At 42.4% G+C, this 19,657-nt stretch overlaps 1 long non-coding RNA gene across 1 annotated transcript in view; it reads right to left on the bottom strand.

Moving 5' to 3' along the window:
* Positions 1-19,657, bottom strand: part of LOC138110281 (uncharacterized) — a 40,297-nt gene that overhangs the window by 5,244 nt on the left and 15,396 nt on the right. The window contains exon 5 of the long non-coding RNA XR_011150855.1: positions 426-538. This is a non-coding gene — a long non-coding RNA (uncharacterized lncRNA). The remainder of the gene's footprint in view (positions 1-425; positions 539-19,657) is intronic.

Here is a 19,657-nt window from a genome sequence, read left to right as displayed (position 1 = left end):
AGATACTGGGAGCTGATGGGAAAGAGAATGAACTCTTCAGGAAATAGATGTGAGGAAATAAAATATCTATCTGGGGAAAAAAAAAGTGTAAAATGAGAAGGTAAACAGGTGGAAGAACTGCTCCACACATTGGCAACAGGCAGTTCTGGAGCATCCCACACTCTAGGACTTTAAAATCAACATTGCAATGTGAATTCTGTTCACATTTTCCCTAGTACAGAAAAGCCTTCACCTGTATGAAATTTCTACGTGAAAAGTTAAATTGCTTTCAAACAATTTGCAAACTCAAATATGAATGAACAAAAAGTAAACAGCATCACTGAGGAAATCCTTCTATTCACCAGGACACCAGGAGAACACAAGTCGTTGAGAATGCACAGATGTTTAATTAAAATAAAGTGACGCATCTCTGCAACCTTACTTACTCTGAAGACTTGTCAGGCTATATTTTTCCCCTCTGATGACCGGGCCTCTTCAATTCTTCTGTGTTTTTGTTGAGTTCAGCTTTTTATCTTAAATATCACCGTGAACTGGAACCCTTAAACAAAAGAGAAAAGGTGCAATTCCAAAGTCACTAGAGAAACAAGAAAAAGCAGTGGTAGTTTTCACCTACAAACAAATACGTTTCAGTTGAATGATCAAGAAGAGCATAGCATGGCAGAAGGATGAGCCCTGACTTACTCCTGCATGGTTTGATGTTGAATGAACAGAAAAAGGGGATGGAAGGCAGATGTTAAAGCCTATGAATACAGAACATAGGAAAATAGAAAACACTTTACCTTCTTGCTTTAATTTACTGTAAATAAAACACCTCCAAATGGAAAAGAGCTAAGTGGCAAACACCATTTTTAAAAGAGGGTTATTATGGAACTCATCTCCAAAGACAGAATTTTATAAAACAAAAGAGAAATTAAACCCTGTAAAGACTAGCAGAACCTTCTGTTTTCCAACTTAGATCTGAAAAGGAGAATGAGCCTGGTAGTGCCAGGCAAAGAAGCCTTTCTGTTGAAAACTGGAGCAGCAGAGCATTTATTCATAGCAATGTTTAATGGCCAGATTGAAGTGGGGTTCTTCACATGAATCTTAAAACTCTGAGGCATTTTTAGACCTTTTGGAAGGAGATTCTTTCTACACAAGTCTGGACCAGAACTGCCAGCAGGACCCATAAAGGCACCTTAACCTCACAAAGAAGCAAACAGGTCTGTTAGGAACATGGAAAAAGCTGGTGAGATCCACGGGGGGTGGGATCCAGAGCACACCAGGACAGGTGTCCTGTGGGCAGATGGTCACCTGGCCAAGCACTGGCCCCAGATGACTCCCAGGCTGAGCAGAAGAGCCACGGTGCTGCCACCACCCAGTCTGCTGAGGGGTGACATGGGGACGTGTCCTGCTTCCCAACACAGCCAAGTACCTCCCTACATACAGGACAAATCTGTTGCTGAAAAAACAGCATCTAAGTTGCTTCCACTGCCTTTGCTGGAAATAACACTTAAGTGAAAAAAAAAACCTCAGCAAAAGCCAACCAGTGGTGCCTCTGCATGCATAAGGATGTGGAGACCCAGATTTTCAGCTGGCATAAATCATCCTCACCCTGTTGGAGGATACAGCAACTCTGCTGACTGTCACTGTTGAGGGGTGAGCCTATAAACACATACACAACCCAGAGGCAGGACCACATTTCCCTCCCCGAATTTCAGGGTAGGTGCAGTTGCCATCACACACTGGCCAAGCTTTCTTGGAGCTGCTCCAGAACATCAATCTAACATGTTTTCAAGCTTATCCTTGGAGAGCTCAGCTGGCCAGAAGACTTCCCAAAGGATGTATTTTCTATATCCTTTAAAATAGAGAGCCCAGAATAAGAATCAACTCAAAGAATTTCACAAAGTCTTTTATACTCCTTGTAGTACTTGAGAAACAGGACGGGTATCACAGCTCTAAGTGGTCCATAGTACAGATGTTCCACAAAGTTGCATTTAAAAGCCTTTCATCCACACAGAGTTACTGTCTTCTCTACCCATTCATCCACACAAAACTGCAAAGCAAGGACACTTCATAAAGCCTTTATAATTACTCATATCAGCATTTGCAAGGGAAGGTCTGCAAATTTTAAGTACTGCTTTTCTGATCAACTTAGTTTATTTTTGGTTTTGCTAATTAGGCTCATTTTTCCCTCGTAGGCAAAGGAAAGCAAAAGGAATAGATATTGTTCCTTTATAAACAATGAAAATATCAAAAAACTAAAGTTCAAAATAATGATTATTAGAATCCCTTTCAAGTAAAACATTTTTCCAACGGTAATTACACATTTCAAACACTGTTCAGAGAGCAGTTTAAGTTCATAAGTGAATAGCTGAATGAAGCAAAGCCCAAAGCTCCCCTGACACAGAAAGCTGGAGTGTGCGCAGGGTGACAGCAGTTCAGGGAAGGGTGCTGCCTGCCACATCCTCGGCAGGGCAAGGCAGATCAGCTGTCTGATTTCCAGGAGCACAAAGCCAGGTTACACCAGCCAAGGATCAGCCCCAATAGCTGCAGCTGAATTTTCAAGCCTCAGACAAGGCCTAATTCAACTCCCATTAAAGTCAATAAAAGCCTCCCATTGATTACAGCAGTGGTTGGATCAGGGCCATACTGATGTTTACTAGAAGCCAGATACAAGGTCTGATTACTTTTATACTGTTACACATCAGATCCTTATTCACTCCATTATTTACGGGCTTGCAAACCAGCAAGAAATTCTGATCACACAGTCATACAGACTTCATTTGCATCCTTGATTGGCATGATGAGAGCTCAGAGAAGGGTTTGAATATGTATTACACAGAGCAGCAGTGCACAAAACCTGCAGGATGCAGTAAAGCAATCAGGCAGCATAAAGAAATTGAAATGGAATTCCTTGGAGAAAGGGATCATTAAGTGCTTAACAAGCATCACTCCGTTATATCTGTTTTAGTAATGTTAGCATAATTTTAATTGTTACCATCCAATCTGTTTTGATAGCTTTGGAGTTATCAAGATGCTAAATATTTTACGGTGACATTTGAACAATCAGGAAGATTAGCTGCAATGCCCTCTACCCAGTAGCCCAGTGCCTGTGAATAGACAAAAAGGGGGATCTATTTTCTGTGTGGAACAAAGACAAGACAGAAAGATCAACACAATTAAATATTAAACAGAAGTAATTACATAGGCAGCTAAGTAATAACTCAAACACCCTGTATTTTATTATGCATTTCCAACTAGCCAATTAAATTATACAATATTGTGAATGTGCCTGGCATATCCTGCTGCCTGGTAGGTCATTTAGCCAAGTTTTACTTCTGGTATAGAGATTCTTAGTAAAATTTATACTGAGCCAAGGAAGCATGCAAGATAGAGGGCTCTACTTTGTCCTAAGCCGACAAAAAGCTGTTGTCCCTTCTAAAAAGTCTAAAAGTCCTAGAGTTCTATCTAATGCTAATGGGTTGCCAGGTGCAGTTTCAGAGCCATTTAAGGGGATACCTTACGATATGACATGTGTGGCAATCAATGGCCTCAGCGTCACGCCCACAAGGTCATGGAGCCAGAACAACATGCAACAGTCCCTACCTGCATGGAGACACTTTCTAGATCTAGGGTTCATGCAATCAGTGCATGCCAGGCACAAAATATAACAGAGGATGTGAGCTACATGGAACTTAAATGCTTTAGAATTACACACCTGCTAGAAGTGTTTGCTGAATCAGGGCCATATAGGCTATTTGCAAGTGATCCGTAATTAAATGCAAACTAGCGCTCCCAGCAGAACAGTAGCAAGTAATAATAGCTAAATATTATCCAGAAGAGAGGCAAAGGACATAATTATTGCCAAATGAAATATGGCAACACTAGAGCTTTAATATGCTTGTAAGAGAAGCTTGCAAAATCTGTGGTAGCATAAGACTGAGACTTCCATCTGGATAAATAAGGATCCAGGCTGAAATCTGACACATTTTCAACTTCAGGGAAAAAACTCAGAACCTAATACTGCCCTGAAATCAAATGATACTGCTATCTAACAATTTCCACCTTAATAGCTCATCTCTCTCTGATGAAACTGTAACTGTTTTTCAGTTATTCAACTCATGCTCATAAATGGGTATTTTAAAATAATTTCTCTCAGGAAAAATGGTATTCTTTACCTATGAGTAGACAGAATAAACTCGAGATTTGCGGTTAATCTGATTAGTCAGGACATTGTAAGAATCAGGATGGTAGGGCTTAAAAGTGCCCTGTTAAATCAGGGTCACACTAAGATACCAGAGGATCTGGGTTTGTTAAGCTCATCAAGGTCAGGCACGGGCCTTTGTAGCCAGAGCCACACAAAGCCTACAGACCCTTCTGTGGGGTTTGTCACAGGCGCTGCACAGGTAAAGAGGAGACACTCCAAGTCTGGTCAGTCAGCAGCAACTTTGCTTCTGATACCGAAAGCTCAGAAGCTGCCAGCTCAGTACTCATCAGGGAGGAGACTTCCCACCTAACCTGCAAGTTTCATGCTAACTTGAAAACAGGAATCACAAAAGGTCCACAATGCAAGGGCAAAGGTTCAAGGGAGAGCTGCTGGTCCTTGCATTCCTTGTGATTCTTAAAGGGAACTCTCTTCTATTGAGCAAACATAGCAGCTCCTGTCCTTCCTTCAGATGGAGTCCCCAGAAGGACATCAAGGGACTCTGCTGTGGTGACAGAACTTGCTCTGCAGACTGGCACTGCACCTCTCCACTGGTGATGGGGCCCCTGAGGAAAGAAACTATCAAATGCTATGAAGGTTGTCACTAAGATTTTCCTTTTTTTCAAGCTCAGGCAGTGATGTTTCTTTCTTTTACAGTCACAGCTCAAAGTTCTGATACCTGCTGCCAAAGGGAGGAGGGCAGCGTGGTGAGTTAGTCCCTGGTAAATCCATCAGTGAGACACCATTGTTTTCCAGCTCACTGTGGGCATATTCAGGAAACTTATTGTAAGAGTTTTCAGGCAATTTCACAGGCATTGAGACTGGGCACTGGACAACACCAAAACACCAGTGTCTGACTTACAGGGCTTGGTTCCCTCAAGAATATGTGCTAAACATGTTACTTATAAATAATCGGATTCAAAAGGGTAGCAAGAGCTTCATAAGCAAAGAGAGCTTTAGAATAATTAATTAAGAAAAATATTTTTTAAATTATGCTGATGTACAAGAGGACTCGTCTTTGAATATCTAAGGAGAAAATTAACTAGTAATTGGGCATCTTCCTTGATCCATCTAAAGCAGTTCTGAGCTGCACCCCTGGCAGCAAACTGGAAGAACCAATAGCCTTGACACTGAGTGGAACTTTCAACAGTATTTTTGTGCATGCTTGATGAAAAGAATAAAATCTTTCAAAGGCTGAAATACAATAATCCAGTGGAACATCAGGGTTAAAGATGAAGGATTTGGGATGCCACATATAATAGTAAAGTCCAGAGTTCTGAGAGAAAAGGCGTTTAGACTCAGCTCCTGCAAATCCCATCCAAAGGGCCTTAAGATAGCACGGCCTAAGAAGAACAGGTCTGGAGGGGAAGACTCTACGACAAGCATTGTCTCAGTGACTCTCACAGCAAACCCTGACTGTGCTGAACACATGTGGTACCTGCCTGACATTTTTCCTGACATATTCCTAGACATAGAAGGAGAACCCAAGGGCTGTGCAGAAGACCACACTGCCACTCCAGGACAAGCAGTGCAGTATTTGCTGTCTGCATCAGCAAGAGAAACTCAGGACCTAAAACTGCTTCCTGGATGTCTGGGTATTTTAGAAGCTTTTTATTGAGTCATATTTCTTATAACAATTTTACAGCTACTCCAAATCACAAACACTTGAGCCAAATCTCAAGAGTGCCATTCAAAAAATGAAACCTCTTTAATCTTTTCAGGGAGATAATCAACTTAAGTGGCTAATAACTTCACCATTTGAGATGAAACTGGTAAATACTTGTATCCTGAGAAAGCTTCAGAGCAAAGATACTAGCTAGAAAGAAAAAACCAAAAGAGTGAAATTATCCAGTCTTGGTGTTAAAAGCCTGAAACATTTTAAAGATTAAATAAGTATTTGATGTTACTATTTTTAGCTAAAGAAAACAGCATTGTCCCTATCAGACATTTCAATTTACTAAAAATAATTGTGCCTCAGTAGCTTACAAAGAAGTGATTACAGTGTGACAATTGTATTACTTACTACCCTTGACATCACTTCAGTGAGGGTCACTCTAGTTAAATATTTCATTTGCTGTTATGTCCATCTTCATCCAGCTATTTTTGAAGCAATCTGAAAAATCTTCAAATCCTTGTTTCTTCGTCTTTGTAAAAAGAGGGCCCTGTTCATTGTTCCCTTTAATACTTAGCAAATTGCTGGAGCATTTCACAAAACCTTTAAAAGAAAAGTGCATGCAAAAGAAATTCAAAGTAACTCATTGAAAACATCCTTTTCTCACTTTCTTAGTCCTTTCCACTGTCAAATTCCCTGCCTAAGTCCATTCTCTGGTCAGAGAGCCAAAGATGCTTTATTAACAGTATCCTCATAAATATTCTGCATTTGAATGAATGAGATGAAGGATACTTGACATTTAAATGTTTCTTACAACTTCATTTATAAAGCAATTCTCTTATACCAAAGCATGCCTCCATAGTTACACACAAAAACATTTTACAGCCTTCTTATACTCCTCCATATGTGTCTTAACATCACCATTTTCTTAAACCCATCATGACCTAAGTTCTATTTGCTGAATCAGAACCGCCAGGATAACACCATTGAGAAGTACACATCACTAAGCTTTAGTGTCTACAACTTACCTACAGATCTTCACCACGGAAGAAGGTTTATGTCCTGGTCAGACTGTGGAGAGCTGTAAATTATGACATTGCGTGGAGTACTGGGAGTGGAGGAAATATTACAGTGAAGTCACAGATAGGCCACTCCTCTCCACTCTCAGTTTGATCTGCATTGCGACTTACAGAAGCTGAGGAGAGAGAGGAAAATTCAGAGGGTTCCCCATCCTGCAGAGGTGTCTCCAGACCAGCAGAGCAACTACGTTTCCAGGTCAAAAGCAAGAACTCCAAAGCCAGCAGCTTTCCACCACATTGCAACCAGAGGTTTGTACATGTACCAGAGGCGGATACTGATCCCTGCAAAACCTGAACTGTCATTAGCACTCCCCTTGCTTTCCCTGTACATTGGAGGTCTTCTTAAGTACTCTGAGACTAAGAAAAAAAGAGTAATTTTTAAAATGCACTGCATTAGTATTAATTGGTTGTTATCATTATTATTAATAGTACTGTGTATCTTCATATGGTAAATATTACTTCCTGCTTCTCACATCAGCATGAAATAAGCCCCACTATGAAAATGTCATTCTGCAGATCTCAGCACAGGCAGGCTGACCTCAGTTCTCAGGAATTAATGCACAGCTTTAAAGAAAGTCACACCAGAAGCATATATTACTTCATGGGTTTCTCTGTAAAATAACCTATCCCTCTTTGAGGCATGATTTAAAGACAGCCCACAGGACATAAATCACAGCTGCTAAAAATACAAACCCCTTTAGGACATCACTCCTTAACGGCAGCAAAAATCTTCACAGGAAAAGGCACCTGCCCCAGTGACAGAGAATAATCACCTTCTCCAAAGCACGTGTTGGATGCCTGCTGGAGTTAGCAGGTTCACAGTGCCAAGTTTTCCTTTCGAAGAGAAGTTTCAAAATGCAAACCAAAATCCTGTATTTCCTCTGAAAAAAAAAAAAATCTACTTTTCAAAAGGGTGAAGTGTATTATTAAAAAAAAAAAGGTGCACAAGGGTCTCACACAACTCCCTGGGAAAGGCTGCCCCATTATTGCACCCCAATTACCAATGCAATCAAACCAGGACATTGGAACTGGCAACCTACAACCATCCTCACTTACTGGCTTTCCTTCCCCACACTCCTGGTAAGAGACAGATTCAGAGAGTCAATTGTAAGTAAGAGATCTTTCTCCAAGTTTCTTTTGCAGAGGCACGAGGTCATGAGGTCTTTGAAGCAATACTGATTGCAATATCAATAATTTTGATTTAATTTTCTTTCCCTTCCTACCAAAGTAACAATGCCATCATACTTAGGCCATTTTCTTTGGTCAACAAGATTTTCCAGCCACCATAGAAGATGTTAAAATGTTGATTCAGTTTCATCCCAAATTGGAATAAAATGTCTAGAATTTACCCTGTTTTTTAAAATGGAAACTTTATCAGGCTCCAAGCTTTTGATGAGCTTATAACACATTGCTTCAAAGTCTTCCTTTCCTTATCCCATCCACGCTCTACTTACCACTAGAATAATTTTACAGAGTATAGTCCATGTGCATCCACAGGGCACAGAAACACCGAGCAGAAAGAGCACAGTTTGAAAAAATCCCCACAGATTTTGTCAAACCAAGATCATTTTACCACAAAATGCCTGACACATTTTGCTGATAATACCAAACCAACAAAGTGGGTGTTATCACATACTAGTATAAGAACTGGACAACATGCAACTCAAACCAGAGGCAGATTTGGCACCAGCTTTCTCCTCCCCTCCAAACTGACCTGAGTTACACAGGGCTCTGCTCTGTACAGGCTAGGACAAATATTCACCTTTCAGTCACCTGGCCTTGAACATTTCCAGGGAGGGGTCATCCACAGCTTCTCAGGCCAGCATGTTCCAGTGCCTCATCACCCTCAAAGTTTTAAACTTTCCCTCCCCTTGCCCTTTATTGAAAGGCTTTAAATTAAAAAAAAAAAAAAAATGCTCCAATTCTTGAAGAGAAAAAAAAATTTACATCATCCAGGAAAAAAAAGAGTCTCAGTTTGATGTGAAGCCAGATTGTCCCTGACTAAGGCCAGCCCACTACTGCAGAAGCTTGTGCCTGGAGCCTGACAGCTCTGATGACAAAAGGTACAAATCTGAAAGGCAAGCTTGGACCATGAAATGACATTCCTTTCCCTACCAATTTTCCCACCCATTTGGCAAATGTTGCATTAGTGGATGTCATGTAATGGACACTGTAAAATGGGTGGCTTTTTCCATATATTTTTGGTGCTTTTATGTGGTGCTTTTCTGTTTCTCCATTTTTGCAATTAAACTGCTTGATTTCAGATGTCATTTGCACACAAACTGCAGTAGAGATGACAAAGTTAGCCCACAACAACCACGAGGCAAAACAAAAAACAAATACATAAATAAAAGCTTGTTGTATTTCAATTTCCCAGCTGGAAGTGAGAAGGATATTGGGAATGCTTAGGAAAACATAAATAAAGATAAGAACAGTTATCCAAAAATGTGTGTCTCAGAAAAAATACCCTAAAGATATTAAAATATTCTGGATAATAGGTAACCATCAGGTTTTACCCATGAGCAGCACTAATCCTGGCACATATCCTGCCCTCAACCATCTCAGAGGACATTCCTCCTGTGCACAGAGCCAGTACATCCACAAAACTTCCTCTGGAAATGCTAGCCAGGTCCCAGCAGCAGTGAAATTATCCTGTCTGCAGGGCTCCTTCACTTGGGTGCAATACCATGCTGACAAAGCTCTCATGCTCCACAATCCCACTCTTGTCTGACTGCCATCATTTCAGAAATCTCTGCAATATGCTCCCGGAAGGGGCTTGACATAAAGCAAATGGAGCCAAGCCTTGGATGGGGAATTGTCCCAGAAAGCACCCGTGCTAGACATTGTAGAATCCTGAACCAGATGCTTCCCAAAAATGTTATCCTAGTGGCACAATTCACCTAATCTCCATGTCTCATTTAAGATCTCACACTTCTTACAAAGTCAACAGAACAAAGCAGATGCCTTTCTGATATGTCAGGGACTTTATTTGCCTTGTGGAAGCTTCCCCACTGACTGCTGAATACTCACATGTATCCGAAAGTAGACCTTGTCCCCTTTTATATAGGCTAAGGAGGGAAAAGAGGCCTCACATGAGAAATAATTTCTTATGCATGCCTTCCTCTCCTGCCAACATCCCAGCTATACCAGCCCATTTTCCCTTGGACTAGGCAATAAAGGCAATTGAAGTTTTCAACTTAATTTTGATCTCAGCCTGCCAAAATGCCTAATATTGAAACTGGCCACAAATTATCTCCCCCCATATCTTTTCCACTCTTCCCAAGGAAGTATTAATTTCTCCCCTCCTCCTCATAAAAAACCACCAATATTTTTTAGCCTCTATGACTTCAGAACTTGTTTAAAGGCCTCTTTAATTTTTGGTTTTGTTTCATATGTCTTGAGGAAAGAGCCTTCAAATAGTCAAATTCCCCAAAGACCTGCTGTGCTGCATTTATTCACTCACCACGTTTTGAACATGCAAGAAAGGAATAAAAAGAAGGGACAAAAGATGGGAGGTGGTCATTGGAACAACATCTGCTCCATCTAGGAATGGAGAGCATGTGCACAGAAATTAGGATCAGATACACACATTCAACAACCAAATATGTAAGCATGGAAAAATCATCAGGATTTCACAAGTTAGGATTCTCCTGCACTTTTACACCTTATTATTGTTACCTAACTAGATGGGATCTCTCCAAAGAACAAGCCCAGAATGTACCAACATTGAGTTTAGGGACAAAAGCCCACTTTGCTTGCAGCAGTGCAGTCCAGTACCTGGCAGTACCACAAGCATAGCTCACAAAAAGTGTATGAGCACCCTACCTAGACTAAGGGCTGGAGACAGACTGAGTCATCTTTCTACAGCACTTCCCTTGCAAAATAAAATGTGACAACATCCTCATTGAAAACTGCAGTGCCTGATACCCCTACCCCAGATACCAGAGCACAGACAGCAGCCTGTCCCAGGCACCCTTGACCAACCACTGAAACAGATCCAGCACTTTAAAGCACTTGAGACTGCTCCTTGAGACATGACTGCCACTCTAAAGCCCAGCACTCCAGCTCAAGTTCACATCATTCCCTAGGACCTGTATCTAGCCTACAGCAGAGAGCTACCAAAGAGAAGTGTTTTTAGCCATTCCCTGCTCCCACGCTCCCTCCTCAAATTAAAAGGCTGTGGCAAACATGGAATACAAACAAATTCCCTGTGTTCAGTGGCACACACCACATTTCTGTCCATTATTAGATGTGACAAACACGAGAGGGGGCAGAGCAAAGGGCAGGACACTTAGTGATCTTGTCATACAAAACTTCTCAAACATGCTCAGAGCAGTGTGGGATTACTCAAGGCTTCCCATGCGGTGGGTCAGGAACACCAGACGTGCAGCAAAACAGCTTCCTGGGAAACCCAGACAGAGAAAGAGGAAAAAACAGCCCTGTACACATCCTTTCAGGCACCTGGCACCAGTGTGTCTTTCAGGAACTGTTCACCACTTAGGTCTCCTTACCTATCACCTCGTTACACTAAAACCAACCCACTGAGAGAGATTTTGTCAGGTGCAGAAAGAGGTCAGGCTAATGCCAAGAATCTGGGGACAGAAAAACCTCGAGTTCTCCCAGTCTTTTCCATCACGTGTTCAAGACAAGAAAACACTGCTGGCATTAACATCCTGCTCCCCAGGGCAAACTGCAAGATGGTTTGTGCTGGGGCATTTTAGCCTTCAGAAAACAGAAAGCACAGTCTGACAAAATGTAATCCCTGAGGCACTACACTGCATGCAGCATCTCCCTCTGCCAAACTGCCCTTCCTGTAAATGCTACCCCAGGTCTGATAAGTACATGGAAATGAAGACTTTGCCATTCACGAGGAAGGGAAGGCAGGCTCTTGCCTATCCCAAGCACACATGGTTTCTCCTTTCCTCCTTCTCTTTGAGACCCAGGTAACCACCTCACACTGTGCTGATGTGCCATTGTTTATTTTCCAAGCATCTTCAGAGAGCAGCTTTCCTATGTGACAGCTTGCCTCCACAGGCTCTGTTCTCATGCAGACAGAAGGCTGCACTGCTGCTGCCTTTTTGATCTCCAGGCAGAGGTGAGGGGGCTAGAGGAGGGGGATGCAGTGGGAATTCCTCCACCCTAATGCTATTGGTTTGCTTTTCAAGATGCTCAGCAGCACTGCATGAGACAATCCTGTGCAGGAGAGGTTCTCTTTAAGATGATATCCTCACTTTCTTCTGTGACCTTTATTCCCACTGTTTGCTTTCCTCCGAGGGTGACTGCAGCTGTAACCGATCCGGGCCATCCCCACCCCCACAGCTCCTTTGTACCGGCTCACAGATCAGCACCTCCATCCTCACAACTGTTTCTCCTGCTAGCAGATGTTAAATACAGAGGAAGGGGTGAAAACCCCTGGCCCAGTGGTGTTTGTGTGAGCAACTGCCCTCTCCCATATCGTTCTTGCAACTTGCTTAACCTCAGCCAAAGGAATGAATGAGGGTGCAGGATGACATGGCTTTCCTCATGAGCATTGTCCTTTTGCTCCCTTGCTGGCACCTTCGTCCTCCCAGTTATGCCTTTTCCACTAGTTCCATCCAGCTGGCAGAGCCAAAAATCAGTAACAGCGATATTGAAATGGCTTTCTACTAGAGAAACAGCAGCAGCAGTGGCTGTCAAAAGAAAATCTACTCAATTTTTCCAAAGGGATTAGGAGAAAGCGAAGATAATCCAGCCACCAGCTGTAAAAGCTAGGGACAGGAGAGGAGACTCACATGACCAGCATGCCTTACATGCTCCAGGAGAAGACAACACATTACATTTCAGATATATTTCCTCCACCACATAGAAAAGGGCTGATGACTGTTGAGAAGTATGCCTTAGACTCAGCCTGTCTGCATTAGGATTGTGCTTTCAGATCAGAGGAAGAAAAAATCTTTGGAGATGCTGTGAGACAGAGCTGGACCTGAGGTCTTCCAGTTGCCTCCTAGAGATGACACTAGGGTAGTCCATGAGGAAGAAGAGTCAAACGGAGGCTTGGACTTAGAGTGGACAGGATGGAATCACCTCAAGATTTGTACACCAAGAGTTTTTATATCACCACAAACTTTTTTATCATTATTAAACATGAATTTCTACAACACTGATCAAGATTAGTACTAGTTTACAAACTGTTTTTCCTCTCATGGCTTCAAGTCCTCAAAATGTATATTTTTTCCCAAGAATTTTCAAATGCTCAATATTTTCTTTGCAGATATTTCCAGAAAATTCACCACTAGCTCAGCATTTCCTATTAAATTATCATTGTGGTCATCCTCAGCAACTTTAACTTAAGGAAACTGGTCAAACCACAAAAACTCACACCTACAGTTGTGCTGTATATAGATATCCATGCAAACAGGAGCCCACACCAAGCAATGTGTGGGAGGAAGTGGCCAGAGATGTTCACAGACATTATTGCCTCTTTTAGAAACCAAGCAGGGATCTAAATAGATCCAACAAATGCAGCTGAAGAGCTATGTGGCTTTACATGGGAATTTTGTTGTCATCAAAGCTTCAGATCAGCATTTCAAGGGGAAAGCAAAGCAATTATTATAGTTTGTTACTAATTTGCAAAGAGCCCGTTTCCCACCATATGTATGAAGGGTATCCTGAAGACTTCTGCAGCCACAAGAGGAATAAAAACCTAGTAATAATATGGGCAGATTACACGTAGAACTCACAGAAAATCATGTTTTCAAACATCATATTAAAACTAATCAGAAATCAGCCTCCCACCCAGCCCAAACGTTGGGGGAAGAAAAGACTAATTCAGCTACATTTTATACTCAAGTGACCCAAAGGATGCTGTATGAAAAGGCCTCCTTGTACCAGCAGCACTGCACACTCCTGCAGTCCATCCCAAGTCTTGCAGCAGCTGGTGCTTCCAGGAAGCCCCAGAACCTGCAGGCACGTGACTCACCCAAATCTAGGCTCTGTACAAAAAAAGAACATGTACCATAAAAATAAGTTTCCAATTCTCAGTTGCAAATAAAACCTTGAAATAGGCAACACAGATGGACCTAAAAGCTCATAAACATGACAACACACCCAACAGGTTTTTTTAAAAAAGAAAAAATCCCCATCCTCATTAACTTTCTGAGGTATAACTCATGAATTTTGCATACTTAAGGCTGGCAAAGATATACAAACTCCTTGTAAAGATGCACAGCAAGTAGGTCTCAGATTTCCCAAGTCACAGATACCCCTTGAACTCAAATAACCAGAAAATGGCTGCTTTTCAGCATCCACCTTTCCACAACTCATTCCCACTTCCGTTAAGTGCTGGTTGTTGGCAGTGTAGGCCCTGGTACAGGTCTCTGGGTGAGGTATTCCCAGCAGGTATGGCAGCTCTCCATGTCATGCACCCCAGCCCTTTCCCTGGGGAAGGAAAAGAACCAGCCATTCACATAAGAAGACAGGGATTTACCAGGGAGCAAGATTGGGAAAGCCCAGCTGAAGTCAGTAATTACCATAGGTTCTGAATTTTTCAAAATGCAGCCACCTTCGGGGGAGACCCACAGACTCCTCCTCCTCACAGCAAGTTTGATGAGTAAGAGGAAGAGTTGATAAAGGTCTGTTTTACACAGAGTTTCTGCTCTCCAACATGTCCCTAGCCTATATTCTGTGCTTTCAAACAAAATCCCTTTTGTGCTTTCCCCCTGCTGCCTCTCCTGCAAGGAAGAGCTCCCAGCAGCCATCTACAAAGTGACTTCGTTGTTTGTCCTCAAGCCAGTCTTCAAAGCCTCCTGAACCATCATGCAAACAAACAGCTTGTCATCACTTAAATCACTGTTTTCCTGAGAGATCCATAGACCAACCTTCTTATCAGCCCCTTACACACCCCTATCTGTAATCTCTTGTCTTGGGCTCACTTTGGAAGTGGTCTGAGAACAAAACCTTTTTTTTTTGTTTCAGTGCATTCCCTGACATCCTGGACCACAACTAAGACTCTTTGGCCTCACAAAGCAAATAATACTCACAAAGTAATAATTCTAAGAAAATGAACCCATTAAGAGTCAACCTGAATGTGTGTAGATTCTCTGCATGTGTTATTAATAGGAACTGAGAAACTCTATTGATTTCTTTTATTTTCACAGACACATTGTAGTTCCCCAACTGATATATAACATGACTTCACAGAATCATAGAATGGTTTAGGTTGGAAGGAACTTTAAAGATCATCTTGTTCCAACCTCCTGCCATGGGCAGGGACACCTTCCACCGCCCCAGGTTGCTCAGAGCTGCATCCAACCTGGCCTTGTACACTCACAGGGATGGGGCAGCCACAGCTTCTGTGGGCACCCTGTGCCAGGGGCTCCCCACCCTCACCGGGAAGGATTTCTTCCCAATATCCCATCTTACCCAGCCCTCTGGCAGTGGGAAGCGATTTCCCCTTGCCCTGTCACTTGCCTTCCGAAAAGTCCCTCTCCAGCTCTTTTGCAGACACTTTAGGCACTAAGGGCTCCCTGGAGCATTCTCTCCTCCAGGCTCAACAATCCCAACTCTCTCAGGAGCTGGGCCACATTACCATGACCTCTCTAAAAGAAATGGAAGAAAATAAATCTGGAATCACAAAAATGAACCATTTGAGCCAAATACTATACACAAGTGAACCACCACTGATACAGCTGGTTATTCATATCGATTTGTCTGCAGGAGCAGGACATGGTTGCACAAAAATCCATGTTTTATTTTGTCACCTACCATGAAAACTTTTGCTCGCAGGGACTTAGTTCATTATTTTCCTAACCACTCATGAGATCCAGTCGCACCTCTCAGCAGATTCATCTCCAGTCGTACAGAACTCTGTTAACTCCTCAGCAGAGCAACTCACCCACCTGTGAAGCAGGGACCATACCTTGGTCATGGCTGTTAGGAAGGTAAGTTCGTCTCCATTTGGGATATATTATTTGGTGACAAAACAACTGGAGGGAAAAAAATGCCACTCTTTTCAAGTGGTGGCAGGAAGATCTCAAAGTTTGTAAGAGTCATTAGACACTATTACGGTATATAGAACTAATAATGATGAGCGGTGTAAAATAGATTCTATTCCATCAGCTCGGAAAAAAATACATTATCATGAAAAAAATTACAGCAAAGTGAAAAAATATCATCATCAAAATAAACTATGAAGATCCCGCATGGAGAGATGCACGCATTTCGAGATATCATTTATCCCCTAAAGTTATGGCTATTGTAGAATAAAGTTGACATGCAAATTCACATGGTTGCAGTTCTTTAAAAGACAGCCTGTTTCTTGGAGGTATCATAATAGTTTGGGATCCTGCAGTTGCTATGGCAACTACTGCTGCATCCAACAACAAAGTACTGTGTGTAGTTAGATAAATCTGCTTAAGTTATATCTGCCCCAAGTTCCCAATGCTACACCAAGTTATTATGCACCCTTAAAAAAAGGAATGTAAATTGAAGAAATGTTTCAGCACTGAACAATGGTGTGTAGAAAACACTTTCTCCATAAACCTTGCCTTTCAGGGCATGGTCATCACGTACCTTTGGTAGATTTCTTATGTCAAATTCTTATGACACCATTGCCAAATACATATAATTTATTTAAATAAACCAAAGTGACATTACGATGACATCTCAGTACAGTAACACAATTGCATGATCTCTGTGCATGTTTTAATGTCAGTCTGGTAACACAATAGGCTTTCCCTCTGACATTTGGTATGCACTTGCTGTGAAAAAAAAAAGCTTTCATATAAAATAAAATGCCCTGAGATGTACCACTTTCTCATTCTATGTCTTTCATCTCCTGCCTCCAAGAGCCACAACATTCCACAGAAAGCACCCCAACCCTACAGCAAATACACAGTGCCCTCCATGTAAATAATCTTGCCAGTGCCAAGGCCCTCCATTTCCTTTGCCATCCCATTGCTTTTCACAAAGGACTTCCAGCAAGAACACAGATTATTTGCAGTTCATTTGCATACAACAGGAAGAAGCTCTAACACACTTCATAAGTGCTTCATTTGCTCCAGTTGCTTGCTTTATCTCAGCGGGGATAACCAGCATATGAGCCAAAGGCCTTTCCCAGATGAGAGGTATCTGCCAGCAACCAGCTGACATTTTTTCAGTTTAAAAAATTACCTGGTTCTTTGTGGTAATACCTAAACACAGATCTATTCTGAGAAGATAGCAACAGAAAACCAAACCATTTCACAAAGGCAAAACAACAGACTCGGAGATTACTAAGGAGTGAGGCTTGGAGACTGAGACAAGAATCTCAATCTCTGCAAAACTACTGACATTTGAACACCTTGTTCATTAAAGCAGTGAAAGCCAAGCCATCAATTCTGATTTCTCCACCAAATTCCTTTTGTATTTTCTAGTTAAGAGAAGCTACATCATTCACCACAGGGGTTTCTGATAGCCTAAAATCATCTGCACTAACACATGGTAGACATGGTAGAGTCACAGGCAGTGATACTGCAGATATGAGGAAGGAGGACTCATGATCCCCAGGGGTGATGGCACCCTACTGCTCCTGGTCACAGGCCCAAGGGACAGAGCAGAGCTTCAGCTGCCACCTCCCAAAGGGATGCACAGCCACTTGGCACCAATGGAAGTGCTCACAAACACACATGTGCACAAAAGCAAACACTCTGTAGTGCTTAAATTAAATGGCTTCAAAATTTGTGGAAGAGCAAGAGAACCCTTCTGGGTTCCCTTCAAGGTATGGTATTATTTGAGTATATTTGACTGTTTGAGTATGTATTCTTTGGAGCAGGTGTCTTCTTTATGCACTAGGATTTTAGCTGTAGGAGCCAAAGGAGGATCCTGGAATTGTACTGAAGACATCTTTTCCCGCTTAATACAGTGTCCCCAGAGAACAGAGAGCAGCTGAAGCCTGTCGAGGCTGAAGCCAGCAGTGAGCCCTGCCCTCCTGGAGGCACAGGCTCCCTGGCACATCCCGAGGCGAGCACTGCAGTGCTCCCTCTGACACACATAACGGAGAGGAGCTTCACCTTTTACTGCTCTTCCACCGACAGCACAGAACAAGATGAAAGAGTTGGATTTATTTTTACATTTTTATGACTTTTCCCACCCCTTTGCTACCACGCTGGTGGCATTTCCCACCCCCAGCACCGTGCCCTGGCTGACCCCACTGGGATGCCTATGCCCAGGAGGGCAGAGATACAGTTGCTATGGCAACACTACCTCCAAATTTTCTGGCCTCCATGCATGTAACATATTAACCTTATCATTTAATTGCCAGATGAATTTCAGGGTGGCACACAGGAAATTATTTTTAAGTAGATTTGCAGAGGAATCATTCTGACAGGCAGCATTTCTGCACATCACAGCTGTTCTCCTCATTACCCCACCACCTGACCCACAGTGCAGAGAAAGGTCCTTTCTCCCTCCACCAGCCAAAATCCTCACAGGCAGTCTCTGCTAAAGCCTCCTGCTTTCCTCTGCCTTACAATCCCATCCAAAGCAGAGACTACCCTTTCTTTGTGGTCAGTTGGAGGCACCATGCAGGGACAGGGTGGGCTCACACTGTCGTCCAAGTCCAGCCAGGAGGAGCCTCTTACAGGATCACATCCCACATGAAATAAATCCCATGGCACACAGGGCCTGCCCTGCTTAGCCCAAGTGTGCTTCCTCAAAAATCTGTCATTGCAGAGAGTTCTCACAACAGGCTGCCAAAGTAATAAACCAAATTCTCCTTCCTACACAAGGATGCCAAGGAAGGAGAGCTGGGACCTGCCCCCTTCAGTTCCCCATAAAGCAGCATAAAACCAGCCTCAGGAGCATCTCACCCCCTCCCACCAAAGACACTGGTCAGAGCTACTGCCCAAAACCGCTGTGAGAGCAAGCAAACCACGGACCTCCTGTTGATCCCAAACCTCCTGAAGCACGTGACCCCACCAAAAACTTCTTGTTTTCAACATGCCTCCTCTGTATAGAGATTCAGAGATTAAACACCTACCCAGACCCCAAGGAGTACTGTGCAGAATTCCTTGGGCTTGTGAACTATTAAACCTGAACATTTATTTTGTCGGCTCTGTAATTTTCTTGACCATTTGCAGGAGGGAGAATCAACCACTTATCTTTTTTTTTTCACCTCAGCCACTTATTATGAGCACATGGGGGAAGGAGAGAAGTGGGAGGAATCTATTTTATTTGTTGACCACTTTAACTTGTTTATTCTAGAAAATAGCATCCAAATGCATTTTCCAAGAAAACAGCATGACACTACCTACAATCAGCAGCAGATATGGAGAGCTCTCTGCTCAAGAACTTTCCATGGGCTTGCAGAATGACCAGCTTCTGCCAGGAAAGGAACCTGAACCAATATGAAAACAAGAATATGTGAGTTTATTCACAGTTACTGTGACCAGTAACTCCTCACTGAACCATTAATGTCTGCAAGGTTAATGCAGTGTTACATAAAAAAGCATTTCCATTCATTGCTTCGCAACATTCCCAATCTTGGAATTCAATTTATTGCTGAATGCTATTGTTGTATACATAAAAATCCACTTGTTCAACAAAAACTACCATTCAAGAAACAGAATTCACTTCTACCTTCCCATTAACGTCAACAGAAAAGGCTGGGAATTCTCTATGAAAAATAAACATCTCAAGAGTGTTGAAGGTAGACAGGCCACACCAGCTTAGAATGTTCCAGATGCAAAGGTGACTCTCAACAGCTCTCCTTGGACACTGCCAGTTTTATTCTGAAGGAAACAGAGGACCGAATGGCAGAAGATAAAA

This window comes from Aphelocoma coerulescens, chromosome 4A (genome assembly GCF_041296385.1).
Source record: "Aphelocoma coerulescens isolate FSJ_1873_10779 chromosome 4A, UR_Acoe_1.0, whole genome shotgun sequence".
NCBI lineage: Eukaryota > Metazoa > Chordata > Aves > Passeriformes > Corvidae > Aphelocoma > Aphelocoma coerulescens.
Note: the sequence above shows the minus strand (reverse complement) of the source record. Positions and strands in the feature narration are given on the sequence as shown.